The 27,974-nt window shown below is 37.7% G+C and overlaps 1 protein-coding gene across 3 annotated transcripts in view; it reads right to left on the bottom strand.

Annotated features, from left to right (window-relative positions):
• Positions 1-11,894: 11,894 nt before the first annotated feature.
• Positions 11,895-27,974, bottom strand: part of uts2r (urotensin 2 receptor) — a 76,961-nt gene continuing 60,881 nt past the window's right edge. For all 3 annotated transcript variants that reach the window (XM_028476211.1, XM_028476213.1, XM_028476212.1), the window contains one exon: positions 11,895-12,931. The gene's annotated coding sequence lies outside the window, so the exon portion shown is untranslated. The remainder of the gene's footprint in view (positions 12,932-27,974) is intronic.

Genomic DNA, 27,974 nt, shown 5'->3' with positions numbered 1-27,974 from the left:
TGATCAGTTTCGGCTGGAAAAATCCCTTTTGCGGAGTTATGTGCAACAGCTTGCAAGGCAAAGCACGGAAGAACGACCTAGAGAAGTGACTCGCGGAGTTCTGCATGGATTCAAATCAAATATTCGCGACTGCGTGGGGACAATAAATGCAGAGTGATACGTGCTTTCAGTTGCTAAAACATTAAAAACACTCTTTAATAAGAGAAAAAAAAGTCGCTAAATTTGTCGATAATTGCTTTTTAGTAAAAAGTCAGTAAGAGGAGTTGGAAAGTCGCCAGATTTAGCAAAAAAAGTCACCACAAACCGCTCCACAGTCGTGCGCGTTCATGAGGATGCAGGTGGATTAAAAACAGGAAGGGGAGGGAGGAGCATGGGTGAGTCCATACAAGTCTCATTATTCTACATACTGTAGCTTTAAGCCCTCTGTGAGACCTTCAGTTCTTCAATGCCTCAGTTTGGATGTTCCTATCAATAAGGGGTGTTCATCTACAGAAAACGTACGAGTAATCAGTCTAGTGTACTGTATATCGATAGTGAGTATAGACTGGAGTAAATATTGATTCACCACTGTGATGATTCTCTCGAAAATAGTTAACTGTTATTATTTTTTTTCAATTTACATCTTTTTCACTGGCCCTATAGTTTGTATATTTTGATCAATCCTGTATCATGTAGCTTAGCTGAATGACTCAAGTCATTCTTTTCTTCCCAATTTATCCTGGGTGTCCTGGAACAGAAGATACTGGTCTGTGTGGGTTGGTTTTGTGCTCAGGCTTCCATCACCTATAATGCTTATTGTGCAGTCTAAGAAGGCTATTGTGTTGCTCCAGAGTGGTACACTGTGTCAATATGTTGCCTCAACTAAGCCTCCAGAACCAACGTGACCTGGTTGACTGAGAACCTTTACAGACATTAATCCAGAAATTTTTAGGGTTAGGGTTAGGTTATAACCCGACCTAAACTGGCCAATGACCGACCTATCACGTGACCTAAACTGGCCAAATAGGGACGCTGTGTAACAATAGAATGTCGGTATATTGATGCAGCAACCGTACGGATAATGCTAGTCTATCTACCACCATTGTGTAAATAATTCTATAAAAGAAAAACAGAATGTAGCCTTATTTAGTTGTAAAGGCCTATTCTAACAAACTGAGTTAATGCATGAAACCTAACTTATTACATGGTGTAAAAATTCCTTTCATCTGCAGAGCGCTGACACGCACCCTGACATAAAACTTAATGCACTGCATGTGTGTAAAATCCATCTGACTTCATCCTCAAAAATGCTCTCCAGACCCAACAGAGATATAGATGTAAGTTTCTTTGCGTTTTCAACCTTTTCATGCAAAGCCGCTTTCTAACGAGCCAAAGTGCAAAGGTTTAGAGTCTGGGCTTCAGATAAATACGCGTCACTCTGACATTGTTGGCAGCTCGTCTCCTGTTGCAGTGGGACTTAAATCGATGAAAATGTGTTGAACAGAAGCTCAGCTCATGTGAGGTTTACGCCCTGAAGTGATATTCTAAGATAATCAAAGTAGACTGGGATGACGAGTGACCTAAGAGAGCAAACACACACATAATGTAAAGACACAACATTTAGGATCTGTGCTGTTGGAGCTGGTAATAACATGCATGGGATAGAGCGAGGGTTGACATCTCCCCAAAGTGTCTAGAAAGGAGCTTTATTCAAATATAACGGATTGTGCAAATAATGAAACACACACACACACGAGCCAAACTGAATAAATAATTCAAATTCTACACCAATAAATGAAAATAAGGAGCAGTGTATAACTAAAATATTACAGAATGTCACAGACGGACAAAAGAATAATAAGATACAGTATATTCACATTATAATGACAGTCAACATTATACTGAATTTATTTCAAAGGCAGTGTTTATTTTATTTTTTTACAAATTCCAAACAAAATATTGATGAAAGAAATATGAAAACAAACAATGACTTGGATTATTAGATTCTAAAGTCCTCCCTGGGCGGGCTGCTCCTGGTGCTGCATCCGTTCCGGGTCCTTCTGGCCTGGGGTCGGGCCCCTGCTGGCTCTGGGCTCGCCGGCGGGTGCCCACTGGCTGCCTGTTCGGCGCGGTTCTGGTCGTCTGCTGGGTGTGGGCTTCGGCTCCTCCGCTGGGGCCTCGGGCAGGGAGTTCTCTGGGCCCTCCCCTCGGGGGGTTAGGCGCGGGGGTGGGGTGGGGGGGTGGGGGGGTCGATGGGGTGGGGGGTCTGGGGGTTGGGGGTGGGATCGGTGGCGTGGTGCGCTGGGTCCTTGGCTCCTTGGGGCTTTCTCGGGTGTGTATGGGGGGGCGATGGCTGCCTCTCGGCTTGGGATCTTGGGGGCGTTCGGGGGACTGCTTGGCCGTGGGGTGGTCGCCGGGGGCCCTTAGGCTGCCTGCTCTTGCTGCTGGCCTGACTGCTTCTTCGGGCCCGGGGGCGGCTCTTGGGTTTTGCAGTGGCGGTACTTGGAAATACATTTGTCATGGATGCACTGGCCTTGGGCTGTGGGATAACACTCATACTGGGCTCAACCTTAGACACGTTGTTCCCAAATACCTGTTTTATGGAATTTCCACTCACCTCTTCCTCTGTTCACAGCCACCACCATTATTCCTAAACCACACACTGGTCACCAAACTGGCTTGACAACACAACAATAAACACAATATACACAACCACAATTTCACATCGCATCACTTAAAACTATTCCTCACCCATTCCATATCCTATCTTGTATCCCTCTTCCCTGCTAACTTCCCCACCCCCCTCCAACCCCTCACCTTGGTGTAACACTGCCCTCTCTTTTTTACATCCTCCCTTTAATAAAGTATTTCTTACCCTTCCCTAGGGAGGGCTGGTGACGGTCACAATTATGCAATGAAATAAATAAATTTATTTAATTGCAATAATAAAATATGCATTGCTGTCAAAAGATTGCACTTCTTGTAGTGTTAACCTTCGAAAGCATGTGCAGACAAGGTAAAGAGAAAAAAAAAAAAAAAAAAAAAAAAAAAAAAAGATTCTAAAACTGAACTTCTGCTTTTAGTGGTGTGATGGGAGAAGTTGATAAGAGCAAGTGCTGACATTTGGAATTAAATTCTGCCATTATTTGCTTTCTTTTCTTCACCCCATAGTGTGTTTCTGCAACCTGATCTCATAGGAGAATGTGACAGTGTCACAAAATTGAAGGAATCTTATTTTTGTCCATTTGGTGAAATACACAAATTGTTATTGTGCTATTTGGAAGTAAATTCAAGCTTATATACAGTATATAAATTATTCCCGCTAAACATAAAACTTAACCATGAAACTTAAGCACCTCTTTTTATTACCTGTAGTACACTGCATATGTCAGCTTGAGTTATTGCATGGGTTAAAGGCAGAGGTCACCAACCTTTCTGAAACTATGAGCGCCGGTATTTCATAGGTACTGTATAGTCTGAAGAGCTTCTTACTAAATTTTCATGGTTTTACTTTAATATAATAAGGAAGGCAAGCAAGCACTTAAAAAGGTAGTAAATGTTTAGGTTTCAACATTTTATTTCTCTTAATTAATTTATTCAGACGTTTCATTTTCTACATTTCATAGAAAATCCCCATGTTGCTATTTTACTAGCTACAAACAACTTAACTAATACTTGAATTAGATAAGTTTAGTGACATTTAGGCAGGCAGGTACACGTGCGTTAGTCTAGTGCGCATTAATTTAGAAGCGATCCACCCCCATAGTGCGTGTGCGTGTGTGTGTGTGTGACTCGCTACCTGTCCGTTGCCATGTGGGACTCTTTCCATCTCCTCCGTGGGCTCTTTCTCAAATACACACACTCAATAGCCACGCACATGCACATACACCATTACGTGTTGTTGAAATGTGTGTCTCAAGCCCAATGCGTGAGACTTGAGAGGGAAATAAACGGACCCGGAAGTACCACGACGCGGTCAAAAATGGGAGTCGTAATCTCAAAACAAAACAAAAACAAAAGTTTTTCAACACACTGAAATAACTTTTAGCTGTACAAAACATTTTTAATATTGACCTTCCTTTGTGAACTGGTGGAGGGTCTTCTTCTACTGATTATTAGAGGTTGTAAATGAACAGATTGGTGCGCTAGTGCCCCCTCACACTGAGGTTAAAAGCTGAATAGGTTTAATTTCTGGGTAAACATGAATGTGCTGTCCAGGCTAAATAAAATTAAAATAAAAGTTTTGCAACACCAAATAAGTCCAAACTAATGGATGCACACACTCGAGGTTTTGTGGAAGCTGTTAAAAAAGTTTCATGTGGAACAGACACCGTGTCGAGGAGAATTTTGCTCCACACGGACACACGCACACACGACTTCCTTGATTTATAAGAGAGATGTTATTATTAATAACATGCCACAACCCATACACCAAATCTGCAGCATTTATAAACATTTTCCACAATGTTTCAGTGAAAATAAACATCTTAAAATGATGGATTTAATTCTAAAACTTTATCACGTGCAGCAGCATTTAACTTTACTAATTAATAACTTCATCTGTCATCTGTATTTATCTTTGTGAGTTTGAATCCTGAAAAGTAAATCAGATTTAAATGGAGTTAACTGGTGATAGAGCTCCTGAGGGCCCCTCACATGGTCCATGAGGGCTACCTGGTAACAAACTGAGTTAATGCATGAAACCTAACTTATTACATGGTGTAAAAATTCCTTTCATTTGCAGAGCGCTGACACGCACCCTGACATGAAACTTAATGCACTGCATGTGTGTAAAATCCATCTGACTTCATCCTAAAAAATGCTCTCCAGACCCAACGACCCAACAGAGATATAGATGTAAGTTTCTTTGCGTTTTGAACCTTTTCATGCAAAGCCGCTTTCTAACGAGCCAAAGTGCAAATGTTTAGAGTCTGGGCTTCAGATAAATACGCGTCACTCTGACATTGTTGGCAGCTCGTCTCCTGTTGCAGTGGGACTTAAATCGATGAAAATGTGTTGAACAGAAGCTCAGCTCATGTGAGGTTTACGCCCTGAAGTGATATTCTAAGATAATCAAAGTAGACTGGGATGACGAGTAGTGACCTAAGAGAGCAAACACACACATAATGTAAAGACACAACAGTTAGGATCTGTGCTGTTGGAGCTGGTAATAACATGCATGGGATAGAGCGAGGGTTGACATCTCCCCAAAGTGTCTAGAAAGCAGCTTTATTCAAATATAACGGATTGTGCAAATAATGAAACACACACACACACGAGCCAAACTGAATAAATAATTCAAATTCTACACCAATAAATGAAAATAAGGAGCAGTGTATAACTAAAATATTACAGAATGTCACAGACGGACAAAAGGAAATAGGATATACTCACATTATAATGACAGTCAACATTATACTGAATTTATTTCAAAGGCAGTGTTTATTTTATTTTTTTACAAATTCCAAACAAAATATTGATGAAAGAAATATGAAAACAAACAATGACTTGGATTATTAGATTCTAAAACTGAACTTCTGCTTTTAGTGGTGTGATGGGAGAAGTTGATAAGAGCAAGTGCTGACATTTGGAATTAAATTCTGCCATTATTTGCTTTCTTTTCTTCACCCCATAGTGTGTTTCTGCAACCTGATCTCATAGGAGAATGTGACAGTGTCACAAAATTGAAGGAATCTTATTTTTGCCCGATTAGAACAGCACGTTTGGTGAAATACACAAATTGTTATTGTGCTAATTGGAAGTAAATTCAAGCTTATATACAGTATATAAGTTATTCCCCCTAAACATAAAACTTAACCATGAAACTTAAGCACCTCTTTTTATTACCTGTAGTACACTGCATATGTCAGCTGAGTTATTGCATGGGTTAAAGGCAGAGGTCACCAACCTTTCTGTAACTATGAGCTACGGTATTTCATAGGTACTGTATAGTCTGAAGAGCTTCTTACTAAATTTTCATGGTTTTACTTTAATATAAGAAGGAAGGCAAGCAAGCACTTAAAAAGGTAGAAAATGTTTGGGTTTCAACATTTTATTTTTCTTAATTCATTTATTCAGACGTTTCATTTTCTACATTTCATAGCAAATCCCCATGTTGCTATTTTACTAGCTACAAACAACTTAACTAATTGTAAAACATGTAAAATTTGTAAAATCCATCTTGCGTTTAAAAAAAATTATTATTAGTATTTCATATATGTCACTAGTACAGTTCCCGTCGGAAGTATGTATTCATATAGTGGGAGGAGCTTAAGAGGAGTTGTCAATTATGGCCAAATGAGTATGTGTTTGAAGGTTGAATGTACAAAGAGGTGTACATACGCTGTACTCTGTAGTGTTATAAAGGGGTTTTATTTGCGGGTGCAAAGTGAAATAGCGTCTGCTATTTCCCTGGTTTAATTATATTAATGTATGTTTTTTGGAGTCATGTATTTTTTTTATTTTTCAGTTATCTTTTTGTGCATTTTTTGTGTAATTATTGTTTGTTGTTGCCATTGTAGTGTGATTCTGGTGTATTTTTGTATAATTTTGGATCTTTTTTGGTGTAGTTTTGTGCATTTCTGTCGTCGTTTTGTGTAATATTGAGTAATGTGTTTTCATATTTTTGCTATCGTTTGTATTTTTCTGTAATGTTTGTTTTTTAGAGTCATTTTGTGTGTTTTTGGAATTTTTTTGTATATTTTTGTGCAATTCTGTTGTTGTTTTGTGTATTTTTTCTATAAATATTGTTTAGTTTTTTTTGTTTTATTTTACTCATTTAGTATATTTTTATTATAAATACCTTATGTGTGGTGAGGGCGTGTTTTGAGATGTGTGTGTGCGTGTTTGTGTATGGGGGATGGATTGCTTCTAAATTCATGCGCATCAATCTATCGAACGCGTAAACGAACACGTACCCTGCGCCTGAACGTCTGATCTACATTTCCCATAGACTTAGAATGGGTACACGGGCACAATGCACAAGTCATGTCTGCATGTGTGCTTGCAGACGCTTAAATGTGCATACACATTAAAGCATCTGCACACCTACGCCACACCTGGATGTACACCTAACAAACATAAATTGATCAGTCACATGTAGACGCAGTTGAGGCGTGAGTGAAGCTTTTTTGGATCTTTGGATTGGTGGATTTAATTCTAAAACTTTATCACGTGCAGCAGTATTTAACGTTACTAATTAATAACTACATCTCTCATCTGTATTTGAGTTTGAATCCTGAAAAGTAAATCAGATTTAAATAGAGGTACCTGGTGATAGAGCTCCCTTTGGTTGAGGTGACTTTCTGGGTTTGAATCTCTGATAGGCCTTTGTCCAACCAAAGTACAATTTTGTTCCGAGCAGTACAACAAATATGTCAAAACCGTTACAGAACACACCAAACAACAGATTGCATTTTTTGACAACGTCGTGATGTGTTACCGTTAGATTTTCTTCCTACAGAGCAATAATAAGGGGCGACCGTGGCTCAGGTGGTAGTGGGTCGTCTTCTGATCGAGAGGTTGGGGGTTCGATCGCAGTACCTGACTATGTGTCGAAGTGTCCTTGGGCAAGACACTGAACCCGAAGTTGCTCCCAGTGGTCGACTAGCGCCTTGCATGGCAGTCCTGTCCCACTGGTGTGTGAATGTGAGAGTGATTGGGTGAATGAGCTGATATGTAAAGCACTTTGAGACTGCTTCAGTGTGGGGATAAAGCGCTATATAAAAATCAAGTCCAAGTCCATAATTCAAGAAGATTTGGTAATTTAAAGAGCGCTGTCGCAAGTTTGGTGGGAAACCATCAACAAAAAAAAAAAAAAATTGTCAATTTAGATTTTGACAGGAATACAAGACAAAGCACATGCTTTTACCAGGTTCATCAGGGAAAGTAGTTTTGTAATCCATTGAATTGTTTTAGGGGATGGTTGGCAACCCTGGATGCAGCATCAATATTACTTTTCCATATCTTACTTTCTGCTTTTTCAATCCTAATTTTAAAACTTAGGGTGCTTTAAAACATTAGGCGTGCATTTATGCCAGTGTTTTTTTGTTTTACCTGTAAAAAGAGAAACCCTAAGGAATAACTCAGCAGATTGCACCAGTTACTTCTACTGTTAGCTTTCTTTGAACTTTTTCTCTTTACTCTTTTAGACTGATAATCAATCAATCAGGGAATATACATTTTCAGCCACTGAGCAGAAAGAAGATGACAAATTGAAGAAATATCAACAGTAAAAACGTTTATATATGCATACGCATTTTTTCCCCCCATGGTCCTGTCTGGAGAGCAACAATGAGACACATTTTTAATGCTGCTCAGCTTTAGCACCATCACTGTATTTATTTGGCTCATAATGTGGTAATCATTAAAAATAGATGGATACAGAATCGATTATTGCTCAGTCAACAGTGCGTTTGATCGGTTAATGGCTTCACGGGGAGAAATGTATGTATATATAAAAAAAAAAAGCAAATGCAAAAACACTATATATAGACATTTTTGTGGTACAAGTTGTGTAAAATAATAAATCAATCATCCTTTAAAAAAGACTCTTCCAAAAGGATTTGTTAAAGTTTATTTCAACCAATGATGTGACAGATATTTCAAAAAGTATATATTTCATACATTTTCGCTTTGAAGCAATAGTTCCAATATGATGGGAAATGCTGGTTTCTGTTTTTTCACATAAAGTGAACATCAGTGCCTGCTCTGTGAATAACAGCCCTGTTACCAGCATCCATGTCCACCACAAAAACACAGGAAAAAGAAAGAACCAACCAGCAATGACAACTTCTTATTGTTTTTGCTATAATTTGTTAAAATATATATCTGTTTTTACTTTGGGTGGAGCAGTTTTTCCCTAAACTTCATGTATAACTGTACATACTGTGGATGTTTTCTACCTCCTTATTGATAATAAATTACATACACCCTCTTGTGGTTTATTTTGGCACTTTATCATAACTGATTTGTTGTTAAGTTGGCAGGCAGGAATAGATAATGTGGCAGCACAATATATGTATTATTATATTTGAGTTACAGTAAAGCTCACAGGGTAAACGTTCCAACCCCTTTCCAATAATATGTGAAAATCCATTATCTAGCATCTCTATAGCTGCGTTTCCATTACCCTTGGAAATGCGAAAAATCTAAATAGTGCAATAAAAACTGGAAATGTAAACAAAAGTTGAAATGCGCAATGGAAACACTTTTTCAGCAATTACATGTCACATAGTGGGACGTACATGGTCACATAACCACTTCTCTCCGAGAAAACATGGTGGGGTACATGTAGACCAGCCAATCTTAAATAGTGGGGGGCGTGGTGCGATGCCGAAGGGTGGGGGAATGAGTGACCCTGAGCAACATGCTTTTTTTTGTTGTTGTGCTAGAGTAAAGTGTAATTACACATCCACTACAGTAGGGGGCGGTGGTTCTTTCATGTGTGTGTGTGTGCGCTCTATTAGAGACCCTAGAGCAGGGGTTCCCAAACTTTTCAGCCCGCGACACCCAATATATATTCTCTTTCCCCTCGAGACAGGGGTAATTTGTGCGCTCTGGAGACATTGAACCCGCCTCCCTGCTGGATACCTGGGTGGGGGGGGGGTGTCGAATGAGGTGACGGCCAGAGCGAGAGTGCCTCGCCCGCCGGCGCAGAGTGGGATTTTGTTTCCTAGCAACGGACAGCACGCTGGACTGCAGCCTGTCCGGGGGCGGTGCCCACGCATCCCCATAGACGCCGATGCATCCCCCGCGAGCACGCTTGCGGCAAACCCCCGGACCCCACCGGAGGAAGCGGGGCGTGAATTAAAGTTATTAATTTTAATAAGGTAACAATGATATGCAGAGCTGTACTTATAACAATTTTATAGATAAATGATACTATTTATAGTCGTGGCGGACGGGGGCGCAAAATATTTTCTTCTTCCTAGGGGGAAGTAACTGAAAATAATTGCTTCTATTTTGCGAAAAACTGTAATGGAAACCCAGCTTATGAAGTATTTTTTCGTCATTATATTTAGTGACTTTCCAGGTCCACTTAGTTATTCGTGAATGGCGACAAAACTTGCGTATTTTTCATGCAGCCATTTACTCTTCTGTTCAACCCTTGAATAACCCTCTGATTTAAACCTATACTGTGAAACACAATGTTACATATTGTACTGCGATAGAGTAGCTGCATTAGCTTGAATTACCCACTTTTAGCCATTAGCTTGCCCCATAAGAAGAAAATCTGTGTATTTTAGCCCCCCAAGTGAGTACATACTGTACAACACTTTATTTTTACAAAACAATAATAGTACAGTCCACCATAATTTGAGGGCGTGAAAGGTGAACCGTGATCTAACGGAGTTTTACTGTAACTTCAAACTACTTTTACCCCATTGTTGAGTTTGAGGTCTTTTGAATGCTAAAAGCCAAGCTACAGTATTCCATACTGTATTGGCAAGCTGCCAAACAATGTGAAATAATCTCCATAGTTTTTTTTATTTATGAAGGAATCAAAGAACATGCTGTTTTTGCAAGCTATTTCCCTATTTATAATAAGCTACATGATGTTCAACCACAGCGAGACATTTCATATTCTCTTTCATGTTATATCGTTCATCATTGCCAGCACATTTTATCACCTGTGTTACAAAATGGCAGCAAATTCTTTTCTATTCACAAAAAAGATTTTAAGTACAAAAAAACATTGACATAAAGTTTTCTCAGTGAACAAGTGTTTGGAGACAAAATAAATAGTTTACACTTCAGGTTGTATGTGGTACTTACTGATAAGGAGTGTGTTCCAATAAACTCATAACAGCTGAGTGTAGAAAATATTAGTCAATACTAATTGTGTGCAGTTTTTTCCACACGTCAATAATTCCCTTTTGACAATACCGCTGATGTTTATTTAATTTACTTGCTTTTCATATGACAAATGATCTGCAAATTAAGTCCATATAGTTTTCTCCAGGGTTGGGGTCAATTACATTTTTCAATTACAATTACATCTTCAATTATCCATGTTCAATTACAAATTAATTATGATTACGATGGCATTTTTTACAATCACAATTATTATTTTTCCGCTGAAAGTCAATTACAATTATTACAATCTTATTCTCTTTTATCTTTATTCTCTTTACATCTCTATTAATAAAGTTGAAAATGAATCACAATTACTGAGCCTTTAATAAATAAGCCCTAACTTTCCTCTTGTGTTAGTTTTCTATGAGCTATCTCTTCTTAAAACAGCTGTGAAATACACACAAATATTATCTATTATTTGTTTCTCATCTCTTGGTTCTCTTGTTAGGCTTCATTTTCTATAAAAAATATTGGTATTAATATTTTTGGTGTGGGGGCGTCTATGGGGCCACTATACCACTTGATTTAAATTTATGAAACAAATAAAATAATAAAAATGATCCTCAAGAGAAGTGACGGATGAACTTGATATAAAACACATTTTAATAATTATTAACTACGTATGTGTAAGTCATAGCACTGTAACATGCTATGACTTACTGTAACATGCTATGACTGCTATGACTTACGTTATGTGTTTAATCAAATTTTAATTGACAGTTTTTATAGAATGTTCATGCCAATTACAAATACAAAGTCAATCAATTTTCTGAAATGAATTACAATTAAATTATGATGACAACAGAAACATATTTTTCAATTACAATTACAACTGGAGTATTTGCATTTCCTAAAGAAAATGCCAGTGAGGATGCAGGTACTGGTCCGTGTCGCACGGCATTAGCTTAGCATTAACATTAGCATTAGCTAGCATCAGCATTATCATTAGCTGGCATTAACATAGCATAGCATAGCATAGCATAGCATAGCATAGCATAGCATAGCATAGCATAGCATAGCATTAGCCTAACCTTAGTGTTAGCATTAGCCTAGCCCTAGTGTTAGCATTAGACTTGCGTTAACATTAGCTTAGCAATAGCATTAACCTTGCGATACCACTAACCTAGCATTATCCTGGAAACGGCATTAGCACTGACCGAGCATTAGCATTAGCCTACCATTAACATTAGCCTAGCAATAGTATTGACCTAGCAATAGCTGAATATTAGCAATAAGATTGAAAAGGTTGAAATGGATTAAAAAGTTTGACAAAATAAATAACCAGAATAAACTTTAAGGATAACAATAGTGAGAATGCCTTACTGCATCCTCAAGAATTATAATTATCCCGTAATTGTAATGAATTATCAATTATGCAATTACATTTATAATTGACCCCAACCCTGTTTCTGACTATTACCCAGTACCTCATACAAGCCGTATTGTATTCCCATTGCTTATTTTAACGATGACATACAACCAGGTCATGCTTTAATATTCATGTTCACATCCAGTACATTTCTTCTTAACAATAAAGCATTATCTGTAATTTTTTTTCAAATATGTTACAGTAAAAACATTCCTCTCACTGCAGCTTAGCAACTACCCTGTTGTTTCGATTTTTCCCATCCTGCAGGAGGCCACTGGTGCCACAAAAACACAATGCGTATTCCCTTATCTGCTGCTGTGTACACACACACACACACACACCTACACACACACACACACACACACACACACACACACACACACACACACACACACACACACACACACACACACACACTGTCACCTTCACCTCGAACAGTCAAAGGTGCTTTCACACAAAGGAATGAAAACATATACAGAATATGGAAGTATAGAGAACTCCTCTCTTTTCCTCCATGCCTTTAAGGAGCCACATATCAAAGCATTCGTGTGTCGTTCGCATTCTTTAACAGCAGGCGCTCCTACACTGTTGCTATGCCCACACATATATCGACATATTGTTTTCATATTCTCGTCTTTTCACTCTTGTAGTCACAGAAAGTTCAGACTCGTCTTCCCAGTAGCTTCTTCTTCTTCTTTCTCCTTTGACTTGTCAGCTTGTCCGTATCTATAAAAGAGGCAAAAGACAGAGCAAGGCTATTAATACAGTGGTTATAAATCATCATGCACACACTCATGAAAATGTTTGTAGAACATGTATGCTTGTAAAATATCCAGACCCTTCATGACAATGGATTCATTTGAAGAGATTAAAAACAGTGCATTTTATTTCTTTATTCATCCACATTCATAGATTATAGATAATAGCATCAGATTGTTCAGTTTCATAATATTCTTGGTTTTTAGTGAAATCAGCTTTGCATCTTATTACACACAAAAGTGACACGACTAATAATAAGCAAGCATTTATATTTATAGTATAATTTATAGTAACTTTAGAGAGGAAGGAACAGGTTTATTGGGTTTCCTGTATTAACTGCCACTTAGACAGTTGTGTTTACATGTAGAGTAATCAAACTATCAAATTTAGCCAGACTTTACACATGTTTTAGATTGTCAGTGTCAAAAATCAGTTGTGCTTCCAACTAGCCAAGAGGTGGTCTAATCGGAGCGTGGAAAACAGGAAGTGACATGAAACAAGTGCAAAAAGTATATGTAATATAAATATAGTTGGGTTTTTTATCACAAACAATTGCACCAGATACATTTAAAATGGTAATACTATTAGAATAATATTCCGACTATGAGAATTTGCAGGGAACAGTTTATCAGCTGTCATATTTAGTCAGTGTGAATGTTTAAAGTCACTCTGTAATCGCTTGCCTTAAAGCTGCAGTATGTACTTTTTTTGGCTTAATTTGGTCAAAAATGCATAATCACCTTTGAGCATATTGTAATTCAGTGTTCTGTACCGTTATTTCACAAAAAAAAACAAAAAAAAAAAAAAACAATTATATATAGATACATCAGATCAGTTCACGCAATAAAATAAACTGTGCTAAAGAGAACCCAAACTTTAAGGTTACCGTCTCTGTTAAAAGAGCAAGGCTAGATCTGACCACAAAATGAATGTTTTAAAGATTGTTGGTGTTCTAAGTTTAGGCTTGCATAAACTCTCCCATCAAAATGTAAAAGGTGAAAGACAATGCCCTGGTCTCTGATTGGTCAAGCCATAACTCTATAATGGTTCATCTAGAAGATCAAACTTTTCACAGTCCTGTACCTCTAATGACATGTACCCCCTACTCCTGCACACTTAAAAAACATGATCATTTAATGCATAATTTAATTAAGTGGCCTAATTTGAGAAAGTCTGAGTCTTAAATCGTCCTCCACGCTTTTTGTTCTATATTTTATTTTCATGTTTGCCAAAACTGAAAATCCACTTCCACACAAGTATGTGGTGCAAAGGGCATCAAAGTATTGATCGCACATTTGGCCAGCGTAAAGCAATGTAGCTTTTGGCTATATTTGTTTTTTTAAATGAGATTATTTTTTCTGTTACCACTAGGGGGCAGTCTTACTTGATTTAATGTGTAATTTGTGACTCCTGACTGCTGGTATATTTCTAGTTTCCAATGTTGTTTTTATTTTATTATTTTCACGTACCCTATATGATAATTTGCGGACCCCTGTGGGTACCGGTACCCCACTTTTGTAACAACCTAGATTAAATGAAAAACAGGGTCAACACAGGCCTCCTAATGTTGTTTTTCCCCCATTTATTATTTCCATAATAAATGTTGTGAGATGACATTGTTGTATTTAAACCATATAAATAATTCTGAATTGAATAAAAACTGTTCTGTCTTACTGTTGGGCTGTTAATGTAAAGTCAATGCCACTTTTTTCCACATCCATGGACACAGAGAACTATCTAGAAAAGAAAACCTACAAAGGAGTTTGATTTAAATATTTGCATAATGGTTTTATTTCAGCGAAGAAGAAAATGCTACATACTTTACACATGCATATAACACGAGATTTGCTCTTGATTATTCTACTGCTACAACATTGGTACAATAGAACACATCTGTTGACATCATTATACATCGTCATTCTGTCCGAGCTGCAAAGCTCTGAGGGTTTAACGCTGCTGAATCTCATCCAGGCAGTGACAGACGCGTGCGCTCGGAGCAGAAAATAGCACCCTGAGTGACTCCTCTCCTTCACCTTTCATTCCAACAGTTCACTTTAAACACCTGTTGACGTGCGACTGCGGTGCTTTTGGCTCCGTGCCTTTCCACCAGAGGCTCTCCCTGACGTCACCCACAGATAGAGCTGTGCCTCTCCAACACAATGTTCTAAACTACTGAGGAACAGGAACACAGACATCTGTTTAGTCCTGTTCCTGTTCGTCAGAAAATGACATTTTCATTATATATATATATATATATATATATATATATTAAAAAAATGATGGTACAGTATGGGGCCATGATAAGTCATTTGCAGAGGTGTAGAGACTACTTATGTATCCTACTCAATTAGAAGTACTGCTACTGTTAAAAAAAAAAAAAAAAAGAAGAAGTACTGTTACTTGATTGAAATTGTGCTCATGTACAAGTAAGTCGTACATAAAATAATTAAGTGCAAGTACAAAGTGGTTCAATTAATTAGTACTCAAAGTAAAAGTTACTCGTTACTTTCACCCCAATGTTTCTTTTTGGTTAAGAGAAAAATCTTGCCACGGTTCTGTTGCATCTAGTAAACATCTCATGTATAAACTTAAAAAGGAAGAGACCAAATCTTAATTCATTTTCCATAAAAGCATCATGTATAAAATAGAAAATGACAACCCTCGAAACTATTGGTACGGTTACCGAAGTACAAGTACATAGCGTCTTAGGGTTAGGGTTAGGTTAGGTTCGGTTATAACCCAATATCGCAACAATTTTTAGGGTTAGGATTAGGTTTAGTGTTAGGTTTAAGGAAAGCTTTAGTCTTAGTCACGTTACCTAAACTGGCCAAATAGGGGCGCTGCGTAATGGATAGAATGTCAGCATATTGATACGGTAACCGTACGGATAGCCACTGCCTTTAAAATAAGAGGTTTGTCAAAATGTACAATTCTTCAAAAAAAAAAAAAAAAAAAAAAAAAAAAAAAAAACATAAGATAACACTAATGAATACAATTCAAAAATTCTAAGTATTGCTAAATTTATGAACTCTATAAGTGAGAAAATAACCAGCATTCAATGGTGTTTTGGCGTGTGCACTACGTTTAATCTGATTGGTAGACTGTGATGTGATGCATTTGATTGTTGTCTGGTTGTTTCACTTTTTATAGTTTCACAATGTCCGTTGATCATTTTAAAACAAAAAACAATAATTTACTTAGTTATGGTTGGGTTTAGAAATGTAATTCATTACTTTACTTCTTTTAAAACGTACTTAAGCACAAGTAAAATTACTGATTCAGATATATACTAAATACCCATTAAAGCAACTAAATTTCATTAACGTGTGTACTTGTAATCTGTTACTTTCACCTCTGGTCATTTGCAATGACATAAACACTTAACAAATCAGTGATTTTGCAACTTAGTTTAGAATCCCCTAAAAGCATCTATCAACATATATTGTCTGTAGTACCCGGTTATTAGCAAATATTCTACTTTTATGATAACACTGATAAATTTATATTCTATTTTTCCAATCAAAGATTTTAGGAGAGGGTGTTCTGGTTTAAAGCCAGGCTGTGTTGATCTTAAGTTTGGGAACTTGTGGTAGCCAGAAATATTATGTAATTTAAGATTGTGCAAGGGCAAATGGAGTTCAAAATGAAGCCTAGTTTTATGTAATGCTTTAAAGTTGCCCAGTGGCTGAAGAGCTTTACATTTTTGTATAATTTAGAGATAGATTTGCTCAAAGATCAATAAAATAACTTGGAAGTTTGTAAGAATTAATTGAGGACACTCATCAATAAATGATTATGTCTGTCCTTGAGATCTCGCAATGAAGCTAGATGACGCTGAGCCTTTTTGTCAGAGCATTTAGAAAAAAATGAGTAAGAAAATGAAATTCTATTCCACGCTATTAGACCCACACAAATGAATGATTTAAAAAGTGTTTTATGCTGTATTTCTAATAGCATTTCTTTCTATAGGCGTATTGAGAAGGTTCACGACCCAAGGGGACCCCTGAAACTTCCTCTGAGTTTTATCCCTGATATGCTTTAAAAAATGTAGGATATCAGAAATAATAAACCACTATTTTAAGTAGTGACTAATCAGTTTAATAGAATCACTTTATAATGGTTTTGCTACAGTGATATACATTCCTTTAGTCTCATTCAGAGGGCCAAAGTTGAAAAAGTTCTGTTTCCTCCCTCCCTTGTTATTCCACATTTTGTAAAAAGTCAGCTCCAAACGGGTGAGTTGGATTTTTGCCCCCTTATGAGTCATAAGGAGGAAACTCCTCCTCCTGAAAATCCTGGCTCCTCCTACCTTACATAAGAACGTGAGCTCCTCCCTCTCAAACTACCTCACAGCTAAAATAAACATAACAAAGACAGGTTAATATTACAGTTAATATCACAGTTAATATACATTATTTACATTCGGTATATAGATAATCCAGTATGTAGATAAATCGAAGAGCGTTCACAATCAGTTTCACTTTTAGTAGCTGTTATACCACCTTGTATCGCCTTTATGGGATGATATGACGTGTTTGTAAGTCTTGTGACCCAATGCGACGCAGCGGTTGAACAAAACAATTGACTATCGTCTTAAATGGACTATTTCTGTGGTCAGAAAAGGTTAACAATTGAAGGAAGACTCTTAATGATTTACTGCTGCTACTGCTGTGATGAACACACGCTGAAGCGTGACAACGGCCTGTTTTTAGGATCGCTCTGAAAGTGACTTTTCAAAGGGCTAAAACTCCAGAAAACAGGTAAGTTTGGGAAAATAAACCTCAAATACTATATTGTTGGGGTTCTTAGAACAATTGGAGATGGGTGAAAAATAGCATAATACTGGACCTTTAAGGCATAAATTAACCAAAATCCGTATTCATGCACTGTGCTAGGATAGTCGACAGTGCATAATCGAGGTAATATGAGAATGACTGAAAGATAACATGACTAAAAGGAATCATTCATGTGAATCTGTACATTCTAAAGATGAAAGTTTTGAGGTGGATGGAGATGAAGTGCAGAGCTTATCAGATACAGTTTTTGTGTAACACTTTGCTTGAAGTTTTATGTACAAGGCTGACAGTATGTTGTCATTATCTGTCATTAGCATGACTGGGGTGTCATGAAGGCTAGCATTAGGTGTTGGTCGCAACGTTTTGACAACTTTGGAGCTATGTTGACTTTTTTGGGTTGGGGGAGGGATCTAGTGGGGTTAGGGTAAGGAAGGACACTTAATGGCAGCCTTCATGGCACCTTATTAATGCTAATGACGGGTGTCATGTCATAATAATGACAGCGTAATGTCAGCCTTTATGCATAAAACTTCAAGTAAAGTGTTACCGGTTTTTGTCCTGCTACTATAGTTAGCTCACTTTTCTTTTTAGTATTCAAAAGTACCCATGTGTACTGCTATCCTGATTTGGCTGATCTGACCAAACAGCAGGCTTTCACCTCTGCAAAGCATTTTGTTGTTGGGTATTTCAATTTCACTCAAGTACCTTAAATTTGTCCAAATAGATTATTATGGACTATGGACTGGATTTTATATAGCGCTTTATCACCACACTGAAGCAGTCTCAAAGCGCTTTACATATCAGCTCATTCACCCAATCACTCTCACATTCACACACCAGTGGGACAGGACTGCCATGCAAGGCGCTAGTCGACCACTGGGAGCAACTTAGGGTTCAGTGTCTTGCCCAAGGACACTTCGACACAGAGTCAGGTACTGGGATCGAACCCCCAACCTCTCGATCAGAAGACGACCCACTACCACCTGAGCCACGGTCGCCCCTTATTATTATTATTATTATTATTATTATTATTATTATTAGAGTTAAGAATTCCACATGTTTGAGTAATCTGGAGTTGTTGGTCATATTAGCTGTTTATTTTTCTTCTACTAACTGAAATGTTAGGGATGTATTAAGGCTTAAGTGCTGATCTTGTTCTTGTGAAAACCATTAATGGATCTTTTCACAGAAATTTGCGTCCAGGTTTATCCAAAGCATGACAATAAACTAAAGGATTACAGCACATCTGTGTGTACAGAATGACCCTTTGATGTCCCGGTTGGTAACTTTTGAACAAACCAAGATAAAAGCAGTGGATTATTGGTTGAAAGGCTCTTCTTCTAAAAGGGAAAGTGCTGGGATGTAATACCAGCAACAAATCACACCAAGGAAGAAAATGAAGGTAATATTGTGATGGGCTGTTGATGGACATAGACTAATTTCCAAGAACAAAGTCATCCCAATCTTCTAATGCAGGATAAAAACATAGATTTTTAAACATGTTGATGTTCCCTTTATTTGAACATAATACACAGTCATTTTGGAAGGAACAACTCACATTCCACAGTAAATAGAATAGAATGTATATAAGTTATAATGTATTTATTAAATTTTTTTACTATTTTCATTGTTGCGTTTTTTTGTGTTTTGCATTTCTTTGGGAAAAAACGTCTGAGTATTTTTCTGAAACAATGAAATTCCTTCGTTTAGTGTAGCCTATACTTTACACAAAAATAGTTACACAAAATTATCTCAGGTTTGCTTTAAACATAAAAAAACAAACAAAAAAACCCATAAATAATACTACTTAACATTACTATGTATGAGGTCATTTCAAGTTAAACAATCAAATGTCCCCAATGTCACACTATGTCATCCTTCAACAGACAGTTAAGTATTTATTTCAGAAAAGATGTAATGCATAATATTGATTTTAGTTTTCTATAATTTAATGTAATCCTTAACTGCTTAACCTGCGGAACGTCTTTGCGCCGAATAGCACGTACTACGTTGCTCAGAATTTAGTGAAATGACTCAGTTCCACCGAGTAAACAAATTAAATTGTGCGACGTAAAATTGTAATCTACGTTGAATTGCCTTTGAAACGATATATCACACAACTATGTTACGATAAATTTAGAAATTACCGGAAAAAGGGGGTGGTCGCCCGGGCCCCCGTTCCCCCCATAAAAAAGGTCTCCAAGAGGCTGTTGACATCCGCTCATAGAATGTCCATTTGAAATTACAGCCCGATTCAATGAGCATTAATGAAGGAGTAGTCATTTGAAAAATGGGGCCCCCTGGTGCCCTCGTAGCACATACGAAGTAATGGGCCCCATTCATATATTGGTATGTGTCAATGATTCGGTACCACCAACTGTCGCAATATTTGACTCACAAATAAATGAGAAAACGACTTTAATGGAAATTGCCTAAAAAAAAGGCCCCTAACCAAATTGTGCGAGGCATAATCATAATCTATCTAGAATTACCTTTGAAACGATATATCACATGACTATGTTCCCATAAATTTGGAAATGACCGGAATGGGGGGTGGGCCCCTGGGCCCCATTAAAAAAAAAAAGTGTCTTATCATATTAATTCCTACCAAACTGCATTCCGATCTAACAAGAACTAAAGGAGGAGTAGTCGTTTGAAAAATGGGCCCCTGGCACCCCAATGCCACGTACGGGGTAATGGCCCCATGTATATATTGGTATGTGGCAATGATTCGGAACCACCACCTGTCGTAATATTTGACTCGCAAATAAATGAGAAATTGGCTTTCATTTTTTTACATTTTTTAGGGCCCCTTAGAGCCCCCTGGGCCCCAAATCAAAATTCGCTCTGAACATCGATGAGTACACATCCATATATTATGCCTACCAAAATTCAGCCCGGTCCGTTCATATATAACAGAGGAAAGTACGGTTTTTGAGTCCGGTAGCCTAATCAAAACAAAGAAACCCAAACACAAACATTAAGGAAAACGACATAAAAAGCATGCAAAATTTTTCATGAATTTATTTATTTATTTATTTTTAAATCCGCTGTTATTTGCTCTCTTTTCTTCACCCTGGTGTTTTTCTCCAATGCTGTCACCAAACAAAGGAGCTTTTTCAAAGGTTTCTTCCATACATTTGAGTAAAATTACCATAACAACAAAACTGTAAGGCAGTGTTTTGTATATGGGGTCGCTTGGAAATTAAATGGGTCCCTTAAAATGTTGAGTAGTTAATTGAAAAATACAAACATTTTTGACACAACACACAATCCTAATCAACTGTATTCCATACTTTAACTTTCTCAAAAACCCCACAACCCTGAAAACAGGAACAAGCGGGTCTGAAAATGGATGGATTGCTCTTTCTCAAATATAAATCTAGTTCCATTAAAATGCACTATAAAAAAAATGGCTACTCTGTATTTGAAACAAACGTGACCAAAAACAAATTCTAGGTATCTTTGGGGTCACCAGAAATGTGTGATGTCAAAATGGGGTCATGATCCACAAAAGGTTGGGAACCACTGCTATACGGGGTGTGACGTACAGCCTTGTAGCTTTCAGAAACTGTTCTTCTCCAATATGACAAACAGTGACAGCAATATGATAATTTAATTTGCGCCGTGACACATTAAGTGGGAAATCCAGACATGGGATTTATTAAAATCCTTTTATAATCCTATTGCCTTTTACCAGACAGTTTTTGACAGAAATCGGACCGAGTGCCCTTATCAGTTCAATACGGGATGCATAGTTTAGTTTGTATTCAAACCGGGGACAGTTGTGGTTTCTGAGGGACAGTATTTTCTTTCCAGTTGAAGAATGTCACCCAGAGGTTATGTCTTTGTGGAGAAATATGAACTGTCGTTTCCTCTTGAGACTTCAAGTCACTGACAAAGAATCAGTATAAAGCCTACTCTTCCACTCATCTTGTTTTTTCTAGAAAAGCAGCATAGATCAGAAGCAGTCCCTCACATGCCTGCATGTCCCTAGATGCTTTTAACGAATGTCACAGTCCGCCTGAGGGCTTCTTTTTTTTTTTTTTAAAGAGAACAAACAGAGGTAAGAAGAGGGCGCTGAAATAGCTCCCTCTAAAAAAACGATGGAAGGAAGATTGTAATGAAGCGTGCGTCAGAGGGTTAGACAGAGGGGAGTATTGTTTACTCGTAGACAGCAGGGGAGTGCTCAGTCGTGCAGTAGTGCAGCGAAGGGTCACCCTTTGATCTCTCCCCATACTTAAATGACACTTCATCGAACCCTGCTAGAATAGATGTTGTCGGAGCAAAACCAGCGTTGATTATTCATGGTTTAATTATGACATGAGTTTGTGTAAAGACATGCCTGTAATCACAAACATAGCATAAGTCACCTTTTACATCATGTCATAGTTAACACTACAAAATCTGAAGGCAGACCTCACGACATTTAGGCTAAGGATTTATTTCAAATCATCAATAACTTCCTCTCACCAAATGACAGTGAATTATGTAATATTTCAGTGCCTTTTTTCCAGTATTTAAACTTTCCAGTAGGGCCAAGAACCAAAAGTGGTTTCTGCCAATGCTACTTTTTTGTGACATATGGCACATTGTCTTAAAGTGTCCCACATTGTCTTAAATTGTCCAACAGTGTCCTACATTGTCCCACATTGTCCCAGAGTATTCCACACTGTCTCAGAAAGTCCTACTTTGTCCCAGAGTGTCCTACATGGTCCCATACTGTCGTACACTGTCCCAGGGTCTCCTACACTGTCCAGGGTGTCCTACATTGTCCCGGTGTGCCCTACATTGTCCCATACTGTCCAACATTGGCACAGAGTTTCCGACATTGTTCCAGACTATCCTACATTTTCCCATACTGTCCTACATAGTCCCATGGTCTCCTATATTGTCCTGTACTGTCCTACATTGTCCCAGACTGTCCGACATTGTCCTATACAGTCCTACATTGTCCAAGAGTGTCCTACATTGTTCCAGACTATCCTACATTTTCCCATACTGTCCTACATAGTCCCATGGTCTCCTATATTATCCCAGACTGTCCTCCATTGTCCTATACTGTCCTACATTGTCCCAGACTGTCCTACATCATCCCAGGGTCTCCTACGATATCCCAGACTGTCCTACATTGTTCAAGAGTGTCCTACATTGTCCTATACTGTCCTACATTGTCCTATACTGTCCTACATTGTCCCAGACTGTCCTACATTGTCCTATTCTGTCGTACATTGTCCTAGACTGTCCTACATTGCCCTATTCTGTCGTACATTGTCCCAGATTGTCCTACATTGTCCAAGAGTGTCCTACATTGTCCCAGACTGTCCTACATTGTCCCAGACTGTCCTACATCGTCCCATATTATCTTACATTGTCCCAGGGTCTCCTACGATGTCCCAGATTGTCTTATATTGTACCAGACTGTCCTACATTGTCCCAGAGTGTCCCGCAGTGCCATGGCAGAAACCAATTTTTGTTCTCGCTGTCTCCAATTTGATGAGGTGTCACATCTAGGGCTGGGCCAACGATGTAATAGATGACGTCGAGACACAAAATATGCGCGCCGATGCGTCGTCCAACCAAACCGAAGATGGCGGAGCCGGAGAATAACTAAGGCGAGTGGCTCTTCTGAGTTTCAAAAATGCAAGGCAGTGAAGGCAAGCACTCGTTCGTCAAAGGTACAGTAGCTGTTCCCCATAACCCTCGTCTTTTATCCCAGGTATGACTGGGTCGACGCGACAAGGAGAAAACACCTGCTGCGACATCAGCAGCAGCAGCAGGAGCTAATACAGAAAGTGTATTCCTTTTACTGTGTACTGTGTGTGCGCGCGCGTGTGTGTGCTGCAGCACACACCACACACACCATTCTTAAGGTAAAAGGAAAGTTCAGTTTTTTTGTTGGAAAAGCACTTTCTGTATTAGCATTTGGAATTTTGAGTTTAAGAAAAATGTGAGTGGCAGAGTGTATTACCTTAGGTTGTCGTTATTTTCAGGTGAATGAAAAAATAAAAAGATGCACTTTTTTCAGTAAGCTAGGCCTATGTGTTTTAAACAAAAATCTTAAATTCTGTTGGTTGAGGAAGGACATCATGACAGGCTGCTGGCTCCCACTGCTTTTTTAAATGTATTTTTTATTGTTACCCCTGACTGAATGCATTATATTGTACTTTTATATTCTTACTTTATTTTAGAATTTTGATTTGAAGAGCAATAAACATATATTGCAACGTTATGGAATACATGTTTTTTTTTTTTTGTTTCATTTTAGATATGTAAATTAACATGTATAAATTACTTTTAGTCAATTAATGGGGAGATAATCCATAAAATTAAAAAAAATGAGTCATTAGATTAATTGATACATCGAAAAAAATAGATTAATCGTTTATCCCAGCCCCAGTCACATTGTTAGTCTTATTTGATTTGATTTGATTTTTTTACTTGAAATTACTCAAAAGTTACCTTTTTCATGAACAAAGCCAATCGGAGGCTATTTTTTTTTTATTATTATTTTTTTATCAGACTAATGAATAAATGTAGCAGTGTCCTACTTTGTTCCAGTGTATCCCATAGCACCCTACATTGTCTCATAGTGTCCTATATTGTCCTAAAGTGTTCCACATTGTCCTATATTGTCCCAGACTGTCCTACATTGTCCCAGGGTGTCTTACATTGTCCAAGAGTGTCCCACAGTGCCATGGCAGTAAAAAGAGGCTTATGGCAGTAAAAAAGTGCAGGAAACCACTTTTTGTTCTCGCTGTCTCTCCAATTTGATGAGGTGTCACATCGTTGATCTTATTTGAATTGATTTGTTTACTTCACATTGATCCAAATTACTCAAAAGTAATTTTTTTCATAAACGAAGCCAATCAGAGGCTTTATTTTTTTTTTTTTTATCAGACTAACGAATAAAGTTACACTGATTGTTCAAACGCTACAAGGTACCACATGATATAACAAGTTATTAGCCTTTAGTTGAAAATGCTGCATTATCTTTAGGCTACATTCCAATATTAGTCATTTTGCTTGACAAATTAAGTTCCATAATGAGTCTAAGTTCTTAGCCAAGTTGTACCAAAATTGACCTTCATAACCTATAACTAGTGTTGTTCAATTTTACATACGGATTTAGCGAATACTTTCGGACTTGCTTATCCTGGGATAAGCTTTACACTTGATTATCTCAGTTTCAAAAGGAACCACATTTATTTATTGATTAATTGTGAGAAAATGAGCATTCACTCAGTTTGGGTAGTAGCTTGTTATGATTGGATGATGATGGATCCAGAAGCTAAACAAATACATATTTCCACCAGCTTTGTAAAAGCCACTTCCTCTTACAAAACTACATTTTTGCCAAGATAGTTTAAGAGGCAAATATCATAAACATAATTGTAATTAAAAAAAAAAAAGCAAACATAGCTACAGACAAATGCTCCTAAGCTTCTGTTCTAATGGAGGCTCAGTGGTTGAGTTTATTGGATCATTTCTTCCATCTCGTTCTTATTCCCGTGCGTGTTCATTTCATTGCTGTGCTTTTAGAGATTTATGAGAATTGGAAAAAAATAGAGCATGAAAATCACTATATCCACATGCCACATTTGGTTGCTTAAAAGTAAAAGTTCCTTTAGGGGGTTCCACCACAAGCCCAGTTTGGAGTTGCCTCAAGCAGATTTTCTTTGACTGTAAACAGTCCAAAGTTGTTCAGCTACAGCTCTGCTGAATCACTGCATACTTCAGCATTAAATACACAAAGCAAGATAACTGGGCACAATCGATAAAACAGAGAGGAGTAGACACCACAGGTGGTTTTTGTTTGGCAATGTGGAGTTTTGTAAATCTGGAAATAAATAGTAGTACAGAAATCTATTGAAACTAACTTCAGAATTACATTTTCAATAACAACTCAGGTTGTGCGACATCGATTTAACTTTCATTAGATCTCACTGCGTTGTTTGCTCTGACAACATCTTGAGGTTGAGTCATCTTAACGTCCATCAATGAACAGCAATATTTTTCCTCTCTTTATTTGAAAATGTCTAAAAATGTATAATATCACCACCTCCTATTTATTTATTACAGATGTAATAATGATGATTACTGCCATTACTTCAATTATTTCTGTTTGGGTTTGTGTAGCCCAGTATCAAGAACAAATAAACAATTTAACCGTCCAATGTAATAGAGGCCAATGACTTTTATGTGGATCAGGTAAAGTCACACGGAGTGTTTTAGAATATGTTGCACAGCATGCCTTTAATGCATGTTTTTCTCTGCACACGTTTCTTTAATGTCATTTTACTAAAAGAATTTCAAGGTAATAAAATTTCTCTGGGATACATGTGGTGCTGCTGTACAGCAGTTATAGCCACATGCATGGTGGACTGGCCATCTGGCATACCGGGCATCGTCCCAGTCGGCCAGGCCGGTCTGCCAGAATTTTTTATTTTCATTTTTTTTCGATGAGCGAGTGGAGGCAGACATGGCAACAGGTGGCCAAAAATGGTCCATAAGTAGCAAAAATTTAGCATGAAAAGAGTGAAAAGTGACTAAAATGGGCCAAAAGCGGTCAAGAGTGGCCGGAAAATGGGCAAAACAGGAGGAATTAGGTGGTATGTAATGGTAAAAGGTAGCTTAAATGGGCAAAATATGGCAAACAATCGTGAAAAAGGGCAAAAATGTGCAACAAAATGTAGGAAAAAAGGGAAACAGGTGGTATTTATTGAGCAAAAGTTAGCTTATTTGGATAAAAAGTGCCAAAAATTTGATTTAAATGTCAAAAACAACTTGCAAAAATGGACAAAAAATAGGAAAAAAGAGATATTTCTTGGCAAAAGGAGGGTTAAAAAGTCCTTTTAAGGTTTTCTGTGGGAATGATAATTAAAACTGAGACATAAAGAGCCATATATTGAGCATCACTGACTTAATAACAGCTTCAACATGGTGTCATTGATAATGTAGTCGGCTGGTCTGGACAGAAAATGCCACGGCGGAATTTTTGTCCCAGTCCACCTCTGACCATACGCCTGTAGTTACAGCTGAAAAGGGGAAAAGAAATGTCATCATCCTCTATATGAAGAGACACTTATTATCAACAGCTAAGGCCCATTAGCCTCAAAGGCCACACTTTGGGGCAGATCTTCTAATGGTCTGCGCCTTTAATAACGTGTGCAGACAACACTAACCTCACAGAATCAGTATTACAATCCTTCGAGCCGACAATATGACACAATGACAATATATAATAATACATATGCAGTGTGGGCAGATAGGATGTGGGGCATGTATGCAAATATAATAATGCAGCATTCTCAGTCGACTTGATCAAACTTGGAACTGTTTGTGGTGCCTGTTTTTACAAATAAATGGTAAATGGGCTTGATTTTCAAAGCTCTTTTATTGTGAAAGAGCTTCAGAGTTCCTGACGGTTGGACACGGAGGAACCCATTGTTTTCAGAGCTGTAGATACAGAAGACGTTAGTTAAGACTGATAGTTATGGTGGAGGGGATGGGATGGCCACACGCAGAAGAGTAAATTTACACGATAACAGGTCACTTGATTTGTCAGTAGGAGGGTCTATAAAAAGCCGCTAAATATAAAGCTCAGTCACCCCAGTAAATAAACAAATCTCTTGTCTTGTGCGTGCCAACAGGATTCCATCTTATCACTTGTTGTATGGCCAACAATTATTTTTTTCCGTGCTGCATGGGAGGAATTTCTAACAGATGTATTTATATTGGGAGATGACGTGAACCCCCATTACTCCGAACCAATCCCTTATTATTGCCTTCACAACATTGTTTTGGATCATTTGAGCCATTTTTTTACATGTGCAGCAGGAGACCATTTCCCAGCATGAGTTTTTTTTTTTTTTTTTAACATCTGAAGCATATCTTTGGTAAAAGATAGAACTACACAACAAAGAATGAGGAAATCATGTAGGAACACAGAGTAATCGATTACGTGGCAGTTCCATGATCCCCCTTGAGATCAGGTTGAAATCTAGAAACAAAGTCGCTAAATTGGCAACATTGAAAAGGACAGAAAATATAAACTTAGTGGTGAACATAAAAATGTGTGTTGTAAAGTAATGTTTAGTCTCGGTGACATTCAGTAAACTGCTTATTTTCATTACTTACCTTTTAAAATTCATTGCACCTCATTTCTACAATGTTTCCAGCCTAACTTTAAACTAAAGTGCAAAACAATGTCT

Source organism: Gouania willdenowi, chromosome 19, assembly GCF_900634775.1.
Source record: "Gouania willdenowi chromosome 19, fGouWil2.1, whole genome shotgun sequence".
NCBI classification, from domain to species: domain Eukaryota; kingdom Metazoa; phylum Chordata; class Actinopteri; order Blenniiformes; family Gobiesocidae; genus Gouania; species Gouania willdenowi.
The sequence above is the reverse complement of the archived record's forward strand: the minus strand, read 5'-3'. Positions and strand labels throughout refer to the sequence as shown.